The sequence below is a fragment of the Condylostylus longicornis genome, unplaced genomic scaffold, assembly GCF_029603195.1.
Source record: "Condylostylus longicornis isolate FDR11 unplaced genomic scaffold, ASM2960319v2 ptg000055l, whole genome shotgun sequence".
Classification (NCBI taxonomy): Eukaryota; Metazoa; Arthropoda; class Insecta; order Diptera; family Dolichopodidae; genus Condylostylus; species Condylostylus longicornis.
The window spans coordinates 8,578,625-8,599,063 of record NW_026578024.1 but is presented as its reverse complement, the minus strand read 5'-3'; the positions used below and the strand labels follow the sequence as shown (position 1 = coordinate 8,599,063).

The window sequence follows — 20,439 nt, the reverse complement described above, 5'->3', positions numbered from 1 at the left end:
CAATTTAAAATCGCTACCGGAAGTTCTGCTATAAATTTATTACAATATTTAACTGTTTCACCTTGAACTATATTGGAAAATGACATTAAAATATTTATTTTTTTTTTCATAAATTACTGCATTTAGGTAGATATTTGATATCAAGGATGTAATAGTCAAGGACAATGTGTGCTTTTTATAGTTATTTATTTATTTATTACTTCTAACGGATAGATTTTTGTGTACTGAAGGGCAAAATATATATTTTCCTCTTTTAATTTTCAAACACTATAAAAATAGAATTAAATGATTCTTAATTTTGTTAAGTTTGTAAATAGATTTAAAATATTAATTCGACTTTTGTATAACAAATTTAATAATAATATTGTAAGATTAGATTCTAGTTTTTAAAAATTAGTAAATGCTGCTCACTGAATTCTGGATTTAAATTTAAGATTCTGCCTTACAGACTATATAAGTGCCATGTAAACTTTTAGAAATATGAGTGAATCAATTAACTACTCCTTAACTTTAAAATCACTACGTTCCCGTGCCCTTTAAAATAAAATTTAATTGAATAATATAGAAAAAACCTCAAAAGTTTAAGAATTTCATTGATTCATAATTTTAAATTAGTATTTCACAACGCCATAGATAGCGCGAAGAAAATTTGTTTTTCAATTGGATATTAATTTTATATACAGTTCCGGAATAATATTTTTTCTACAAAATAAAAAGCAATTTGCTATTTAGGTTTAAATTAAAGTCAACACTTATTAGATTTGAATTATTATATTAGGTTTAAACAGCACATGTAATATAAAGTACACAATATTCGACCCATATATTGTTTTATGTTGCGTGGTTGCCTCCCTTATAATGAATACTCGTGTATAATGCAAACACTTTAGATGCTATAATTGTACACATCTATATATTCGTATACATCTATAAGTGTTATATTATTATAAACATATGGCACTGACCCATCTCAAAAGTTTAATTTAAGTTAAAAATACAATCTGGCCTAGACTATAGTTAATCAAAAACTTTTGATCAATAAAATATGAATAGCTATTTGAGAGGGTATTAGAGGGCATTTCTACTAAAAACAGAAACTTTTAAGAAAAAATAAAAAAAAGTTTTGTTTTTATTTTTTCTTTAGTAATAAAATAAATTAAGAGAGCATTTCGAAAATGCCTATAACGATTTTACGTGATCTGGAAATTATTATATGGGCATCAATGGTATTAGGGGAAAGATTAAATAGGGCAAAAACAAAAAAAAAACTGGTTGGTACTATATTTAGGTAGAAGTTTCTTTATTTTTTCTTTTCTGTTTCTTAAATAAATTTTTTATATTTTTCACATTAATAAAAAGAAAGTTACCGATAAAAAATTACGAATAACTTTATTTATAATTGGTGTGTTCTCTTCAAGTATGTGTTGAATGTTGGAAATTTTAACAGAAACAAAAAATATGCTCGACTTTAGTTCTGTATTAAAAATTTTATGTTGCTCGAAATTAAATTCGGCTTATGTCACTACTGTCACTTAATTAAAGCACCATTAACTTTTTAGCCTTGTACACAATAAGATCAGAAGTTAATTCCAATAAATTAAATTTTTTGATAAACATTTTTGTTGCATACTTAGAAAACTTTTAACAATTATTGCTGTAGACGGCCAATATACACAGAGATTATAATATTTGTCATTATTTTCTAAGTTAATTTGACGAATTCCAATGGTAAGAAATAAATAAATTAAAGAGCCAAATTTCTCTACCTTGTTAGAAGAAGAATTTTTTTACAACGAACGACATATTTCTGTTTAGTTAGCGTTTTGAAAGATTTTGTCATATATTAGTTTCTCTGTTCGAATATTTTATGTAGAAAAACTCGAACTTGTTTCCGACATTATAAAGCTCGTGTTGCAGAATTTCAACTGTATATTAAGTTACACTTTTCGTGATAATTTTGTTTCAATACATTCGAGAAAATTAATTTTCAAAAATAATTGATTATCAAATGTTAATTAAAATTCAGATTGTCCCATGTAATCTCAATGTTTGAGGGAATCAAATTTGTCGCTACTTCTGTTTAAATAAAAAATTAAATAATTTTTTATGCAGAAACTTAAAAGTATATAAATTTTCAAAAAATGGAATATTTTAAAATACATTTTTTAATTCTGTACCAACCTTTTATATTATAGAACAATAAGTCCTTGACATGGTTATTTCGTAAAACAGCCTCTATCTTACTACCCTCCTGCATTTAAAGTATGGGTATCTAAAACGAAAAAACAAAAAATTTACTTTGTATAAGAAACTTATTAAAATTTTTTTTGATAAGAAATTAAAAATCTTAAATAAAGAAACACAAATCTTGTTTTACAGCATGGCCGTATTTAAAAAGCATTGCATATCTATCTTCCTTACTTGCACTGCATCTGAATTGAATAAAGCAAATTAAGCAAAGATTACGAAGCTCTCAACTGTACTTTAAGCAGATAACCCAGAAACAAGCAGTCATTAATAGATTTAGAGAATTTACAATTACGATGGGAGTTATCCTTCAATGATAAATTGCAAAACCTTATGGACTCTAAAAGTACAAATATGGAATCTCCGAAGAAGTAAGTTAGTTAAGGACGACGTAAACAAATTATGTCTCAGGGTCAGCCTTGACACAACGTCCGATACAAATAAGTGTAGTAAATGCATCAAGCCTTCTAAGCAGCCAGCCGCTAGATATTTTCTCAGCCCTTCGTTTCGATATATTCAACCCTGTTCTTCAGGGTTGAATATATCGAAAATTTCCGTGGGTCACCACAGTAAGTAGTTTTAAGTTGTTATTAAATGATCAATTCAAATTGAAACTTGACATACAAACCTTAATGCAAATCCTTCAGAGTTAGTGTACCTTCTTTGATAGCTTATGGTCATAATTCTTAGTGCAATCATGTAGGTGAAGTAATTCAATACTTTACGGATTGTGACTCAATTGGGAGTGATGTTAGCTTTGAAAACATTAGTACTTTAAAGCACTCTAAATTAAAACGTAAATCTAGTTCATGAAGGACAAGTTATAGTGAAACTGGGGAAAGGAAATAGAAAATAAAAATTTAATCACAGAAATAATAATTAAAAATCTGTGTTATAAAAATACCGTTATGTGATGAACAACAACCCTTAAAACTACATTTAAACCACAGTTAAATGTTATATTGGTTTTAAAAGAACCATAATTTTTGTTCCCATTTATTCCCAACAATACAAATTTACAATACAATTTAAATAAAGAATTAATTTGAAATTAAGAGAAATTTTTTCTTTAACAATTTTTGAAAACACATACATAATTAGTAATTAAAATCGAATTGATAAAAAATTTATGAAATTTTAATGAATATTAAATATTCGCCATTTGATTGAATTTAAAAAAAAAAAAAAATATTTTCATGAAATTTTATAATGGATAATAATATTGTATACAATATTTTACGAGTATCTTATGAAAAAGTTTAACAAAAATTATAAAATCTCAATATTCAAAATATAAAATAATTCAAAAATAATTGCAAATTTATTCAGTTTTTTACCAATTTGAATCAATGCCATCAATAACTTTCCGAATTTTTTTTTCGTTTTTTGTATAGTAGAAATAAAATTTGAATATCAAATAACTTTTTGGAAAATTAATTTAAAATTCATTTAATTTTTATGTGTTTCCATGTATGTGTGACCATATATGTATGTTTTATGGCTTTTATGTTTGCATCATCAGATCAAAGAAGTGTAAAATCTTTCACGTATTTATTATTTCAAATATAAAGTATTGGTAGGTAATTAAGGCTTCAAACCGGAGAATAAAATCTTTCTCTTTGAGATTTTCGATATTAAATACGAAAATTGCGATAAACGCTCCAATTGGATCCACTATTTTTCTATAGTATATACTTTTTAAAAACAATTTTTAATGTGAACTACTCAACTTGAAAATTGCTATGCACGCCTTAATAAATTATTGAAAAAGGCCACAATATGCTTGAGACAATATTTATGAGGAAATTAATCTTATATTGATTGTATAATTTGAGAATTTATAATCGGTAATCTGAAATCTTTGTTAAGCATCAACCACACTAGGGTCAACTTTCATTTTGTTACAATTACATGTATATTACATTTAGAACAGGCACTATAGTAATGTAGAACGCAAAAATTATCTTAAATAACAAATATTCTTGATAAATTTTTTTCTTACTGCAACAAAATAATACAATTTCTCTTTCCTCTCAAAATCCCGTAGTACCTATATTCTCACTTCCCAAGTAACATTACAATGATAACAAAGAAAATATTCATAAATATTTCGTTATTTTTTTTTTAATTCAAATTTTATCTCATAGCATTTATAATTTCCCTTTTTCATTATATTTTTATTATTTTTTCATTTAAATACCGGCCTAAAATTTTTTTGTACGAGTATAACGAGAAAATAAAAGAAAATTTTATTCGAAATTGTATCAGTTTTCAAAAAGAATTTAATGTCTGCGTTCAAGCATAAAAGTAAAAAGTACAACTAAATATATAAATGCCAAATTCAGTTAACCATAATGCTCATAAAAACAAGAACAACAATAAAAATGAGAAAATACAAAAATAATGAAAAGCTTTAAGGATGAGGTCCTCATAATTTTTCTTTTTTGTAGTATGCATGAAATAATAATTAAAATTCGCTTTCAAATTTTTAATTTTTTGGTTTGTTTTTTTTTCTTATTTTGATGATTTTACATATATAACGAATATGAATGCTTGTAAGATAAAAATGCAAATGAAAAATAAGTAAAAAGTTGAAAAAAACAAAATGTAAAAGAATTTTTTTTTTAATATGAGTAGCTGTGGAACGAAATTTGGCGGTACAAAAATTAATTCCGACATTTAAAATTATTTAAATTTTCTTTTTTTTTTCAATTCTAAAATGTAGATTATGTGGATTTTGTAATCTGTTTTCTAAAGAAATGGAAATTTTTTTTTTTGCATGTATTCCATAAACGGTACCGTTATTATGTAATAACACTAGCACGTTTCAAAACTTTAACCTTCATGATTTCGAGTTCAATGTTTAATGGTATTTTTTTGATATAAGTACGTATACGTAGTGCATTTGAGAATGCCGTACTATATTCTTTTAATATATTTCATTCTTCGTCCTTTAATGTAAATTTTTTAAGAAAAATATAATTTTACACAAAATGCTTAATGAATTGCATCGTAAAATTACACTGAATATGGTTCGGAAACTTGCTATTGAAATTTCTAATGTACGAGTAATTTAGTTATTCATTCTTCTTACAAAAACTAAATTGGTACACAAATATGGCGAATATTAGGGAGAATATTAATGTTTCGGAAAACGCTTAAGGTTCATGAATTTGTCATTTTTTGTATGACGAACAAGAAATTATAGATTAGAAGAAATTATGGTTAAAATTCTTGAGATCAAAATAATACGATTTTCATACAAGAATTCATTGAGTCGCCAATTCATGAGGGTAATACAGAATTAATGCGGTCAAGTCTAGCTATATACTCTCGTTTTTTAATTATTTCATAATCATCTTTTTTGTTAATCAATAGGTTTGTGTTCAAGATTAAAGAATTCTCAAATTAAGAACAAAATTATTGAAATGGATTTAATAGAAAATTTACACAAAAGTTTATTTTATAATATTTTTCTAATTTTAAAAAATTTCTTTATTCATTTAAATAGGATAATCTTCTAGCTTTCTTCACGTAATATAGAGATGTTCGTTGTAATGGCGGTTTCTAAAATAAGTTTCGGTGCATAAGAATCCTGAAATTTTGAACTTGATCTGAAATTTTGTTTACTGATACTTTTGCATTCCAGTAAGTTCTTAAATTTAATTCACTTGTATTCCAACAAGTTGTGAATTCCAATTTTTATAATTAGATTTTTTCTTGTTAAAATTCTCATTATTTTCTCTTTAAATTTTCTAAAACTTTAATTCTTGATAAATTTTCTTTATATTTATATTAATATAGAATATAAAATTTTTTTATAAATTTTTAAAATTTAGAATTTTAAAAAAACAGAAATTACTTTAATAATTAATTTTTGTTAACGAAAAATTTTATATAAGCTTCAATTTTAAGAGATAAAAATATGCGATCGTTTATTTCTTTACAACAATTTGTTTTCTCTTTTTATTTTTTTGCAATATTCCAAAGTACTTTGAAGTAGAATTTTTTTTTTTATCTATTAAATTCAAAATGAAATTTAAAGTTTTACAGAACTTTTCGAGTAGAAATGGAAAAGAATAAATAATTTAGTCCTCATGGTAAAAGATAAATTTTGCCTCATAAATTTACTCTTAAAAAGAATTACTCAAAAAAAAAAAAACTTCTCTCTTCCTTCAACTTCTTTTGATTTTCGTTTTCTGTCTCGTTCTATTAATATACAACTTTGAAATTCTCATAAATAACATCGCTTACAGTCAATAATTTTCAATAAATCAAAAGTTTTTTAGCTTCATCATTTTATGAATTCTTTGTTGTTTCTTGCTTTTTGTTGTTGTTGCGTGAAGAAAGGACTCATAAATTTTTTTGAGTGTTTAGAAATCAACCTACCAACATTATGCAAATATACACATAGATCTTATATAAGTTTGAAAGATGGATGTATGTTTGTGTGGATGGTTGTACAATGTTATTTAACCATGAACTCTTCATGTTTTTCAGAAAAACTTTTTCGAATCTTAAATTTTTATCAAGCAGTTAAAAAATATTTTGCATATTTATACAAATTTTATTAGTGTATACTGTAGGTACTTGTAATTTGTGACGATATTTTTTTGTCAAAATGTTATACTTTGTATGAGTATCTGATTAAAATTTGAAAAATTTTCTATAATATTGTAGTAAGTAGCGAAATATGTACAATGTAAAATCATGTAAGAATAAATTACTCGTAAATATAATTTTAGATATTGCCTGCATGATGTTCATGAATATAATAACTACGGTCACTGTCGCAAGAGGAATAATATGACAACGACGGGAATGGTTGTGTAAATATGACAAGAGTGGGGACCTAATGTGTTAATTCCGTTTGGGAGGCACGAAAATTATCTGAAATGTGTTAGACAGGATGAGTATTGGTGTTGTTCAAATCTCAATAATAAGTGAATACTTATCTATACGAAGCACTGGTTTTTGTGTTGAAATTGAAGCTGTGCTAGTGAAAGAATTTCAAAAATAAAGTAGTACAACGAGAAAATAATAATATGCTCTGGCATTTCAATGCATTTTCCATTCTCTTTCACTTAATTTAAGCACTTTTGTTTTTAAAAATTTAAAGAGCCGAATTAAACTCAAATGGAAAGTAAACTGAATTTTTTCAATCAAACAAAATTTATAGACGTTTACTCATGTGACTTTAATCAAACTTTTATCAAATCTAATGAAATGCATGAACAATGTTTAATATATAAAATTGAGACGCTCAGCGCATTAGTGGTCTATCCAACATTTTTGCAAAAATAAGTTATTATGTTCAATAGAGCTGTAATGGCCTAACGAATTGTTCTATATTTTCAAAATACTTAGTATACTCCTCTTTTCACTCTATTTTGACATAAGTTTGTTTTTGTCTATTAAAAATTTTCTTAAGAATTAAATATTTAAATATTTCAATCGCAATTTACTCGAAATGTCATTTTTGCAAGTAGGCCACTAATGCACTGAGCGCTTCAATTGTGACTAAAACTTTCCATACATGCGTGAAATAAAAAACAATATCAAGCAAGTACTACAAGTTTATTACAGAATCTGATAGTAATTTTGCTCTTCAGCTAATTATCTACAAATAGAAAAGGTTTCATCAATGACTACACTTTATATACAGATGCATTTTAAACCCTTAAAACTTTTGTATGACAAAAGTTTTTCCAAAAACCAAGAAATTATTCATAAGCACATCCTACAAAATAGAACTGAGTATACAGATGTATATAAGAATATAGTAGGTACATAAAGTGTCCTTAATTTTTTACGCAATATTAATTTCAGTCTTCTATAACACAAAATTTTATTCCATTTTTCTTCTATCATCGTTTTTTTTTCCATTGAAATATAAATTGTGACGAAGAATATTACATAATAACCAAATTGGTTTACATTCTTAATATTTTTTTTCCATTCATTTTTTTTTAAGAAAAGTAAAAAAAAAATTCATAAGAAGCGCCCCTTTTTTATTGTTATACACGATGATGTATGTTACCTTTTAATGATGGCTATTGTTTAGATACCTACAGAAGAAGAAGAAGAAGAAAAAAAAAAACAAAATTAAAACTATTTTATAGTAAAATGAAAAAGAGGATATTCTTGCGGATCCTTACAAAATTTACACAACACAAAGAAAGAAAATAGAAAACAAAAAGAAAACAAGTAACGAAAATTGTAAAAAGAATGGAATTTACTTTTTCTTCTTTTTCTTTTTTTTTTTGGTTCAGTTTTAGGCGATACTGAAAAGTTAAAATGAATAGAAAAGTTCAGTTTTCCTTGTCTTGTTTTTTTTTCTGGTTTTTGCGTTTTTTGTTTTTTCCTCTGTTTTTAGTGTATTCTTGTATATAGCGGTTTATGTTTGGCTTATTGTCAGCTTAAATTTTCTAGTGCCCGAAAATTACGTGAAAAAACATCATGACTTCTTCTATGAATGAAGATTCAGAGAAAAAACAACAAAAAAAAAGAAGAAGGAAAGAACGAAATAGAAAAATGAATGAGAAAAAAAAAATTCGATTATTCTTATTTTCTATTCACTTTTAAATTTTCGCTTTTACATTATTTTTTTCTCCTTATTTTTTCTTCTCTATAATAATTCAGTTACCGGAGATGAAAAGAGAAATTAATTTAACTTTTCTTTGTGAGATGGTTTCAATTCTTCCTTTTCAAAATAAAAATGAAATTTTCCTTTTTTGAATTAAAAACAAAAAAAAAACAAAAAAGAATGAAAAATTTCTACGAAAATTTTTCTATTATATTGCAAAAATGAAACAAATTTATATAATCTTGTATCTATGTACATATGTACGTAGGTATACGAAAATTCTCTATGTTATGATTTCATACAAACGTACATACTCAAAAGTAAAAAACAAATTGTGGCAATAAGTTTAAAAATTGAAAAAAAAAACAAAATTAATTTCCATAAAACATAAAAAAACAGAATTACAAAATTTCTCTTTCTTTCTCTTATAAATTTGAACTTAATTTTCATTTTGACAAAAACTCTCATTCTTAATACTCACTTTTATTATGACTTTATCACATTAAAAATGAAATTAATAATTGTACCGATTGTGTATAGCAAATACACACATATGTACACAATAATATGTTATTTATGTACATGAAATTAAAGTTTAAATTGAGAGTAAAATTTTAAATGTAAAATTTTCGAGAACTTCAATTAGATGCAGTTTTGTACTCTTTGAATAAATTATAATTGAGATTGAAATAAAATATAAGAGAAAATTTAGAAGAAAATAAAATTTTTTCGATTTAATTCAAATTTAAATGGTGTTCATACAAATGTACAAGTAGTAGAACACAGAATTTTTAAATGGGAAGTGGAATGAAAAGGTGCTGAGAGCGACATTTTTGGAAAAAGTGACATAATATTAATTGCATTTTCGAATATGTTGTGTTATCATTGTAAATATGAAATTGAATTTTAACAATTTTTATGATTATTTTCTATTTAATTTAATTGAATTTAATTAAAAACCACTCTATATATTTCTACTTTATATATACCTTCATAGTGTTATTGTGTTTATCTTATTGACATTCTAAATAAAAGATAGTCAAAAACCCAAATTATTATGAACGTGAATGAGAAGATTCATGCAGAATTCCGCAAAAAATATTGATTGTGCTGAATTGAAATAAATTTGACTGCTTATAATAACAACTATTCAAAATGTGGTAAAATAAATTAAATAATCTTATTCCTTAATTTCAAAAGTATTAAATAAGTAACTAAAATGCATATACAATATTAAAGTATATGCAATATTCCATTTTAAAAAACTTTAATCTCTTAATTAGTATCTAGTCTTAAAATGATGGCAAATATTTATATAAGCCTACCCATTTGATTTTAATTTAAAAATGCTACAAATAAACAAAAAATTTATCCTGATTACACAACGTTTCATATTATACACATATGATTGTTCTGTTATACACAAATATATATACACTTTGTTATAACACATCGTGCATAAAACGTTTTCTCATACGCAAATGTTACTCTCATATATAATCTATTTTTATGTGCATAATGACTACATAATTTTTGTAGGTGTATCGTTATACTACAATATGCGTATGAATGTAGTCTAGATAATCTTGTTTTTTTTTTCGTTTTTTTTTCTTGATTATTTTGCTTCACATGTATGTATTCTTTTGACAGAATTCCAATCTTCCTCGTGTTGGCTGCTTAAATTTTTTCAAAAGACGTGTTATTGTGTCTAACCAATATAAAATAACTTTGTCACGTCTTAACTGTTATACGTACACTAAAACACATATATATAAATTATATGTATATGTTTAAAGATTTATACTTGCATATGTAACTATAATGTTCTAGATTTAAGAATTTTAAAGTAGACGATGTAATTATTTACATAGAGATTATAATATATAGAAGTAGAAGCAAACATTTAATATACACACAGTTTTATAAATTTTAAAAATTAAATTTATACCAGTGTTTCAGAAATCTTCTGAAAAGAGAAGCCTATATATCATAAAATTTTACTTGATCTTCAATAAGCAATTGAGAACATTGGAAATTATTGTCTCTGTGCAAGTGTATAAGTTTAATTAGGGGTCTTTTTCAGAAGTCTACTCTAGCATGCTCAATATAATATAGATTCTACAAATTATCATATTTTTGATTATGGAAACTTCTCCAATAAAATTTGAATAACAAAATTATATCGCATTTTTTTGTAAATCATCTGTTTTATATTGAATTATATGTAGAAAGCTTTGAACTTCATTCTACGCTATTTGAAAAAGAGAAGCTAATATATCGTTCTCACTTTTAATTTACTATAGTGGGAGATGATCGTTTTAGAAACTCAATCATTTTACAGATCACACATTTTTCGAAACTTCGACAGCCCCTATTTTATTATAACACCAATGTGTGTGTTATATAGACTGCAATTTAAGTCATACTGCAGCTACATTTTATTTAATACCAATCCAGTAATAAAACGAAGATTGCCATAAAAATTTTCCAACTAAATGACAAGATTAAAATCAAAGTATGAATATGAAATCACATTTGCCTGCATTTCTCGAAATTTGTACATTTTGTCATTGGTTGACAAGCGTTTAACTATCATTGTCGTGTTATTAGTATATATGTATGTATTAGTATTAAATATACACAGAAAATAAAAAACCTTTTTACAGGATTAAAAAATTTGGAAAGTGCCTAACCATGTTTATTTTTTCTTTTTAAAAGATCTCGTGTGATGCTTTTACATCCTTTTTTTTTCATTTGTTTATTTTTCTTGTTATCTTTTGCTTTGCTTTTCTTTGTAAGACAAATATTATGCGCATGCAGAACGCTATCTACATATATATATATAATTTATTTATACAGTTATTCCTATCAAACTTCGGTACAATGGCAATGATTTGTAAAACATAGGTACGTAGATTTTTAAATTCATGTAAGCATACGGTATACAAGTATGTTATGAAATATATGGAATATATATACATTTAACATAGGTGAACATAGTTTTGACTGCGACATGAGTTGTAATTTTGTGCACATCGCTTTAAAAAGAAAATAATTTAAGATTCTTATTCTTACAAAATATTCATTTTAATATTTGAGCTACTATTTTGTGTTGCTGTTATATATATACATAATATACATAGCTGCTATCGAAATAAGAAATCATCAACTGGGAAAAAGTGGTCCAATGACCTCTGCACAAATAATAATCACTTGCAGTAAGATATTTCTTCAACTTATCTTTAAAACTATAAAAAAAATTTTGTTCTTTAAATTTGAAAATTTAAATTTATTGAAAATTATAGCATTTTATATCAGCTTTAGCTTAGAATAGAAATTTCCTTCTTGAAAAGAAAAAATTATTAATAAAAATGACAAATAGATTCTTGAGAAGTGCTGAAACTTAATTAAATTTGTTATATTGTAATAATGCAGATCAATTTTTAGAAGACGATGAATAAGAGATCAATTACTGATACACTTAATACTAGTATTGCCATGTATAAATCAACTAATTAATTATTTGCATCAGAATTAAAATTAATCATTAAAATTAATAATTTGCATCAGAACTTTTCGTCTAGCCGCATGCCTGCTAAACAACTCATCAAGAGGGATAGTGAAAGCTAAACTGTTCCATTGTCCCACATAGTAATATGTGTACGAGTATAACTTTGTTGCAGATTTGATAAGTGGTAGATAAAACCGAAAAAACTTTCGTACACAAACTATTCTGTTTCAACACACTTCCACATATTCCCTTGCAAATTGGAAAAATTGGAAATTTCTTTGGGTACTTGGGTCTGTATAATCCCGAAGAATGTGTTCTATAACTTAGTCAATCAAATGTAATATTTAACTGAACAGGACCACTAAAGACATCTGTAACAACATAAATCATATTTTATCTGTAACGAAAAATTCTCAAACGACCGTTCGTATTGAAATTATTTAGGAAACCTTACATCTTTGACCTTCAGTGTATATCTGAAATACAATCTGGTTAATATTATTATTTCGCATAAGCAAATTTATTATTGCAAAAATTTCTTTAAAAATTTTTTATAAAATTTAATGTTATTTGCAAAGTAAATTGCAATAATTAAATCGTAAAGTGTTTTATTCTTAAATCTAACTCTAGTGTGTTAGATTCTAAATTTTAATTAGATTCTAAATTTTTAACATTTCAAATTTTATGATTTTCCATAATAAAATTTACGAATTGCACATAGGATATAATAACATTCCACCAATAAACACGGAAAAGTGATATTGCATTGAAGTGTGCCGTCAGACGAAGATGTTTCTTCCAACATGCTCAGGGAAAAATTGCTACGGAGCTGTTGGGGATGAGTAGGAGCCGGGTTTGCGCTATTGCGAATTTTTTCACGGGCCATTGCCCTGTTAGATATCACCTGCAGAGGCTAGGAAAATCGGGCTCTGCCCAGTACAGATTTTGCGGGGGCGGTGATGAAACTGCCGTGCAAGTGCTTTGCGAATACCCGGTACTGGCTGGCCGGCGGCACAATTGTTTTGGATAGGATTTCTTAAATGTTCGGGAACTGCTGTCTAACTCCCATGGGGATATTTCCGGTTTCATACTTGAAACAGGGATATTGTATGAGGGACGTTTGGAGACTACAATAAGTCGCGAATGGCTGCGTTGGCCCGGAGAATACCTCTGCGCCACTCGGTTTCCTTGAACAATCTACAGATCTACAAAATATTGCATTACGAAATAATTGCTTTCATTAATGTTTTGAGGCTATAGTCCAAAATTGTTAGATTTCTAATAAAATTTGCACATTTTGTAAAATAATATTCTCGCGCAGATTTTATTGAATTTATACGAAAACTACAATTTTTCACAGCTTATTTTAAGATCCGTGAAGCCTTGTCTGTAACTTTAGTAAATTATTTTTTTGTTTTGGAAATGAGCAAATATCTTCTAATTATAAAGAAACGTCTGAACCGAGTCGATAATTGTTTTCTTAACATCATACTCGTACAACCTTAAAAATAGCGAAATTTATTTTTTTTTAAATAAGGCAGTACTCTTTTATGGGTGCGATATGAGCTTTCAATTGTGTTTATTTACAGAAATTTTCAGCGCAAAAAAAAATTATTAAAGCGATAAAGATTTTCTAGAAGCGGAAATTCTTCTCAATGTAGTTAGCCTTGCATATAGTCGAATGTATTACAGAATTTAAATATTAAGACAAGCATTAAATTTAGTAATATATCTAAGCGAAAGTAGCAACAACAAAACAAGTTTAAGTTTATACAAAAGTATAAACTTAACAAAATAATTTTGTGTATATTAAAAATTGTACGGCTTCAAAAAAATAAATTATGGGTAAATCATTAGAAGTGAGGTGGAATATGATTTATGAACTTAAAATTTAATTTAAAAAAAAAATAATGAAAAATTTGTGGCAGAATTTAAATAAGAGTTGATTCTGTCAATCGAAAATATTATAATTAAAGAGTTTCTTAACGTACTTAATTGTAATTTAAATATTTTATAGGCTTGATAAATTGAAATCACTTTTTTGTTTGAAAATCTTAATTTGGAATTTACGATGGTTTGTAAAATAGGATTTTTTCTTGTCAACAAGTGAAAATACTGTTTTTAAAAGCAATCTGTTACATACATTACTTTAATAACTTTCACGTACAAAATATTTCAAAGATTGCATATGTATAGGATGAACAAAACAAACAATAATTGAAAGAGGCGTTAACATAATTCGAGCATTATTTTCAAGGATTATTTGCATAAGTTAAGAAAAATAATATTTTATTTTTTGATGGCATGGCATTTACAGTTACTTGTCTGCATTTATAGAAATTTGGAAAAGCTTGCCGTTTCGAAAGTATATGGTTCCGAAAATTCGAATTTTAAAGAAAATTCCGAAAGTTTCGAGAGGCGTTAACTTGAGAGAAGGTGGAAAAAAATTCTTCTTACGAAATACCTTACGACAATCTAAAAGCTGCTAAAATTTCAGACCTATACAATTTACGGTCTAAAAGAAAAGCGATATTAAAAATATTAAAAAAAAAGGGTTTACACAACAGTATATTTTGGTTTGCTAAAAACAAGCTTTTAATTTTCAGTTGTAGACATATTATAGAGGTTCGATGTTCAAAGGTTAATCTGAATGCCAATGAATCCAATGCAAAATATTTCTTTTGCAATATACAATTATACGTAAATAAGATTTGACTTAAAACCAACTAGAAACATATATGTATCGAGCTCAATTCCAACAACTGAAGAATACATTTAGACGGAGCCAAATTAAAGAATTGGAGATAAATCCCAAATGTAAGACGAGACACATTAATAAATTCAACCTATCAAAAAGTTAAACAAATCTGTAAACAGACGGCGTAACGTCTCGCCAAAAATAGTTCCTTTGAGTTCTTTAACTTGCAACAGCATATTTAAAGTATAGAGTAAATTTTTGAAATTATTCTAATCACACTCACAATTGCAGCAAAATTTTTATTACTCATATTTTCTTTTATTAAGGAAGTCATATTTTACGCAAAAATAATCCAAATCTACGATTATATACTTGGGTCCTTACAAAAGTATTTAATTTTTTTCGAATTTCAGAAAACAAAATTTTTTTTTTGCCATTATTTTCTAACTAAAATTAATTTTCAATGTTAATTACAAATATTGCGTCATATAACCATGAGACATAATAATTCATAAAATTTATTTGTACTCGCATTTTATAAAAATGCTTTAGAATACTACATATTCGAGATATCTGGTATAGAACTACATATATGTATGTATAGAGAGAAATACCATTAAATAATAATATTATAAAAGTTTACGCTAATTTTACAAATTTATTTCTGTTTAAATAATAAAAATGAAAAAATAGATAAATTAATATTTTAAAACACTATGCATTCATATTTTATCTTTAAAGTATATTATTAGGAAATTTTTTAGTTGTTCTGCATTGCCAAAAGCATGTCTACTAGAAATGAATAAGCAATTAGTTATAAGTTGAACAATAATAATGCAGAATTGATGCATTCAAATATTCTGCTATAAAGAATGATAATTCATTTACTTTAATAAATTTTTGGGTAGGAGCAAATCTAGAAAAAAAAATTTATATTGATATGTATGTATAAGCACTACATACCTTACCACTATTTTGTGAGTATGTAAATGGAAACTTCAATTTAATTAAATTTTAATTTAACTAGAAATTTTAAATGTAAAATTTTCTTTTAAGTCTCCTCAATTTTCATAAAATATTTATTCAAAAAACTTTATAAATGACGAGTATTCATTTTGGTTCTGCGAAAATTCTCACTAGAAATTTATGATGATTACTTTGTAAAATTTGCAGTATTCGAAGGAAATTATGAAATTATCAAATTCTGACGAAACTTAAAATTAAGAAATTGAAAATTATTCAAGAAATTTTATATTATGTAGAGTGTATAACATAGAATTGATTTCTATTACTGATGTAGCACAATATCCTCATATTACATGTTAAAACGCAAACTTATATATAATATGTGGATTCCCTAAATCAGAAGTAGTAAAACCTCATCAAGCTATAATTATTTTGCGAATGCAATTCTGCTTTATGATAATTGATATTTTGTAGCTCTAATGTATAATTCAAAGAATTAATTATATTTTTGTTTAACTTAACATTAAAGAAATTTAGAAATTTTCATTAATACTGACCGTATTCTCATAACATAAGGAAATAAAACTTTATATAACATGATACTTTTAAGATATTTTATATTAAACACAATTTCGAAAGAAAAAATCTAATTTTACATTTTCAAATGAAAACGAAAGTTCATTTGAATTGTTGACGCAAATTGAAATACATAAAAGAGTTATTCATTCATCCACCCACATTAAAAATTTTATAAAGTTGAAGATTGTCCCAACAATAGCTTTTTCTTAAAATTCAAGTTTTAAACCTTTTTATCGAACCCGTTGCATGTAATAAGGGAGGTTATGCGATCACTCCAAATTTCAGATATCAAGATTTTAGTGGGAGTTTCCTATAGCAAATTAATATTTATAATAGTAGTGTTAAAACAAAAAAACCTATAAATTTTTTTGGAGAGATCAGGAAACTACAGGCCGATTTTAGATTTTTATAATATCTATGAAACTAGTTAATGAAATTTCTCAAAATTTAATATTTGACTTCTGGTTGTCACCGAACCTAATTGCCGAATTTTCTTTTTAAGCAATTCGAACAGCACAAAACCAATCTCTTCTAAGAGCCGAATTTAAATTTTTCTAGGTATTCTAACTAAAAACTCACTAACTTCTTTACAATTGAGAAGAAGTCCGTTTGGAAGATATTTTCACAATGTTCTGTAAGCTTTTCACTAAACTAGACAATACACATTGTGGTCGGTTATGTGCTGATCATACATCAGTTATAGCTGTTATTGAAATCGAATTTATTTTGCATTTAAATTTTTGGCAACATTTTTATTATTTGAATTTAATTCAAATTAAAAGAATTATGTGAATGAATTTTAAAATACATGTTAGTATGTTCTATACAAAGTGAATAGAATTTAAAATACATTTTAATAAAATAGACAAAAGAATTGTGAACAAAAAATTTTTAATTAGAATGGAAAACCAATTAATTTAAAATTGAAAAAATTAATTGAAATTAATTTAATATAAAAATTATTTTGGCAATATTGCAAACTGATTGATAGGCTTGTAAATCTCTTAATTTTATTTGTTTTAACAATGTTGTAAAATTTTTTTGGAGGTTGTGCCGCAATATCCATTGCAGTTATATACCAAATATTTTTCCGAGAATTAAAACTGTCCTATATTAGTATGCTTTTTAAGAAATTTATTAGAATATTATTGATGGAACAGATAGTGTGAAAAATATAGCTAAAATGAATCAAAGTCTAATGTGTTAGAGCTGAGCAAGAAATAAATAATTGTACTTTACTGCTGTAATTTTAAACAGATTTGAAACAATCTAATGTATGGAAAGAACACACAATTTATGCTGGACCTCTTACAAAAGTTTCCTCTAAATCAAATACTCAATTTTACTAAATATCTTTAATATATCTGATAAGTTAGTCGTTTGACGTCCTACACTTAATCCCTTATCTCTAAGCCGACGAAATCAAAAATCCTTTTACGTTCCTTAAATTTATGAATTTTGTGTGTTTGTTTCCAAAAAATAAAAAACGAAATCATCAAAATTATAAAACACAACATATTGTGTTCTTCCTTTCATTTACAACCCCAAATGTTTGTAAATTTGTTAATTTTTTTTAAACACATTTATGTTTAAGGGTCCTTTTCAACATATGATATTTAAGTTAACCATAGTTATATATATGATAACCGCGTATATACGTTTATACAAAAATATTTTATTTATGTTTTCTTTTAGCAAATCCCCCCCGCCCTCTACTTTCCTTACTATAGACACAGCATTATTATTATGTTCTGTTGAAAATTTAAGGAAAAAAAAAATTACATTGTAAAACACTACGTATAGCAGACGTTGAGATCAGGTGATATTAAAATATTAGAATATGCGGTAGATTTTGGGTACACAAGGCATAATTCAGTTCCTCATAGCAATATTTCTGTTTACTTACTTTTTTTTTGTCCTTTTATTAATAATGTAACGGTGTTTTTGACATTTTAAAATATTTTAATAATTTTCCTTTTTGTTAATTTATCAGTAAATTTTGTTTAACGGTTACGTGTATTTAGTTATTAATGGCGGTTTAGTCTTATACTGGTTGAAAAATGGTTATTTTCAAATTTTTTTTTGTAATTTAATGGTATTATAAAAATAAAAATCAATTCACTTTTTTAAAGAAGGTTTAAAATTTAAAGGTTTTTCAATATTATGTAAATTGCCTTGAGAAAAAATTTTTAGTTGTTGTCAGTCTTTATGTTTATATTTACTCATATTGTGAGAATGTGAGGGAAACGCGAAATCAAAAAAAAATCATACGAAGCGCAGTGATGTGTAAGAAACCCTAACGTTTTTGATTTTTTATAAAATTTTGGAGGATAAAGTATATAAGTTTCCCATTCACGTGACCACGTGTTTAATATTGTGTAATAAATTTAGCCTTTGGCGTATATGTTATTTATACTTGTGTAACGAAATTCATAAGCACATTACTGAAACTTATCACTTTGCAATAATGTGAGTTATTTATAACATAATTATTTTCTACATTGAAACCTTTTCTTCAGAAGGATGTAATAAAACTGAGGTTTGCTATGGTTATTTAACGACAAGATTGAGAATTAACATTAAATTTCAACATTTTCATTACAATTCTGTTTTTACTTAAAATTTAATAAACTTGTAAAATTTCAGTTTAAGACCCATGATTTGGATATTAGCAAATAAATTACTTATTTAATAAAAATAATAGATTTTTACAGATTCAAGCTCTACTATTATTATACAAAAGTTTTTCCTCTTCAAGGTCGAATAGCATATACAATTAATTTAAAGACCAAACTCTCAAAAATTTTCTTGTATTCGGTTCTCTATTTTTCAAATGTAATTCTCTAACACAAAAAATTAATAAGAAAACTACCATTTTCAACATAATATACATAATTATACAAACCAACATACATAATACATACACAATATTTACATTCTTAAACCATAAATTTTTTTTGTGTGCATAAAGTAAATTAATAATAATATTTGTAAATATAACCATGATGAAATTTAGTTATATAAAAACTACTAAATTTAATTAGATGTACGTACACATAATAATGTGGAACACATAAATTTAATAACGGTACAATGAAAGGACATAATAATGTATAAAAAAAAGAAGTCATTTAAAAATAAGAGAAGTAAGAAAAAAAAAATTTTACTCGGTCCTTTGAAATAATTACTCAATAAATTTTATAAAAGATTACAACGGGTTTCTAATTTGAAAAACTGGAATTGACTGTGGAAACTATGGGGTAAGAAATATGAAGATTATTTAACTGTTCGACAGTTTGTTGTTGAATGCAACAAAACACATAAATGAACGAACAAACGTCAAATAAAGAGTTGTGCTTCAACTCATTCCATTTATGTAAGGCTATTTTGCTTATTTGACATACACAAAACAAAAGGTTGAAAAAGAAAAAGGTTAATATTTTTTGTGATTTTCAATCTGAACACAATCAAAATAATAATCCAGTTGGCTTTTCTCATTTTTGCCATACAAAGATAGTCTACATACTCTGGCTTCCATTTATTTGAGAAATCAAAATTTCAACAACTCAAAATAGTTTAACATCGCTTATTCACAACTTATTTGTTATCAATTGCAACTATTCAATTGAACAATAATTTTCTTTTATTAATGAACTTATCACAATTATAGCAATCATACAACATGACCCACTTGGAAGCTATAAAACTTAATACAGCAGTAATACTTTAATTAGCGCAAATATTAGATATTAAAAAACTTTCATTTTTCTTTAAGTTTCATTTTCAACTTTATAAAATATAAGCAAAAAAAAAAATAATGTGTACGCATTACAAATATTTTCTTTCAAACAA

General features: G+C 25.6%; 1 long non-coding RNA gene across 1 annotated transcript in view; it reads right to left on the bottom strand.

Annotated features, from left to right (window-relative positions):
- The window catches only part of LOC129612066 (uncharacterized), a 66,047-nt gene that overhangs the window by 9,383 nt on the left and 36,225 nt on the right, over positions 1 to 20,439 (bottom strand). Inside the window, exon 2 of the long non-coding RNA XR_008697199.1 lies at positions 2,182 to 2,272. This is a non-coding gene — a long non-coding RNA (uncharacterized LOC129612066). The remainder of the gene's footprint in view (positions 1 to 2,181; positions 2,273 to 20,439) is intronic.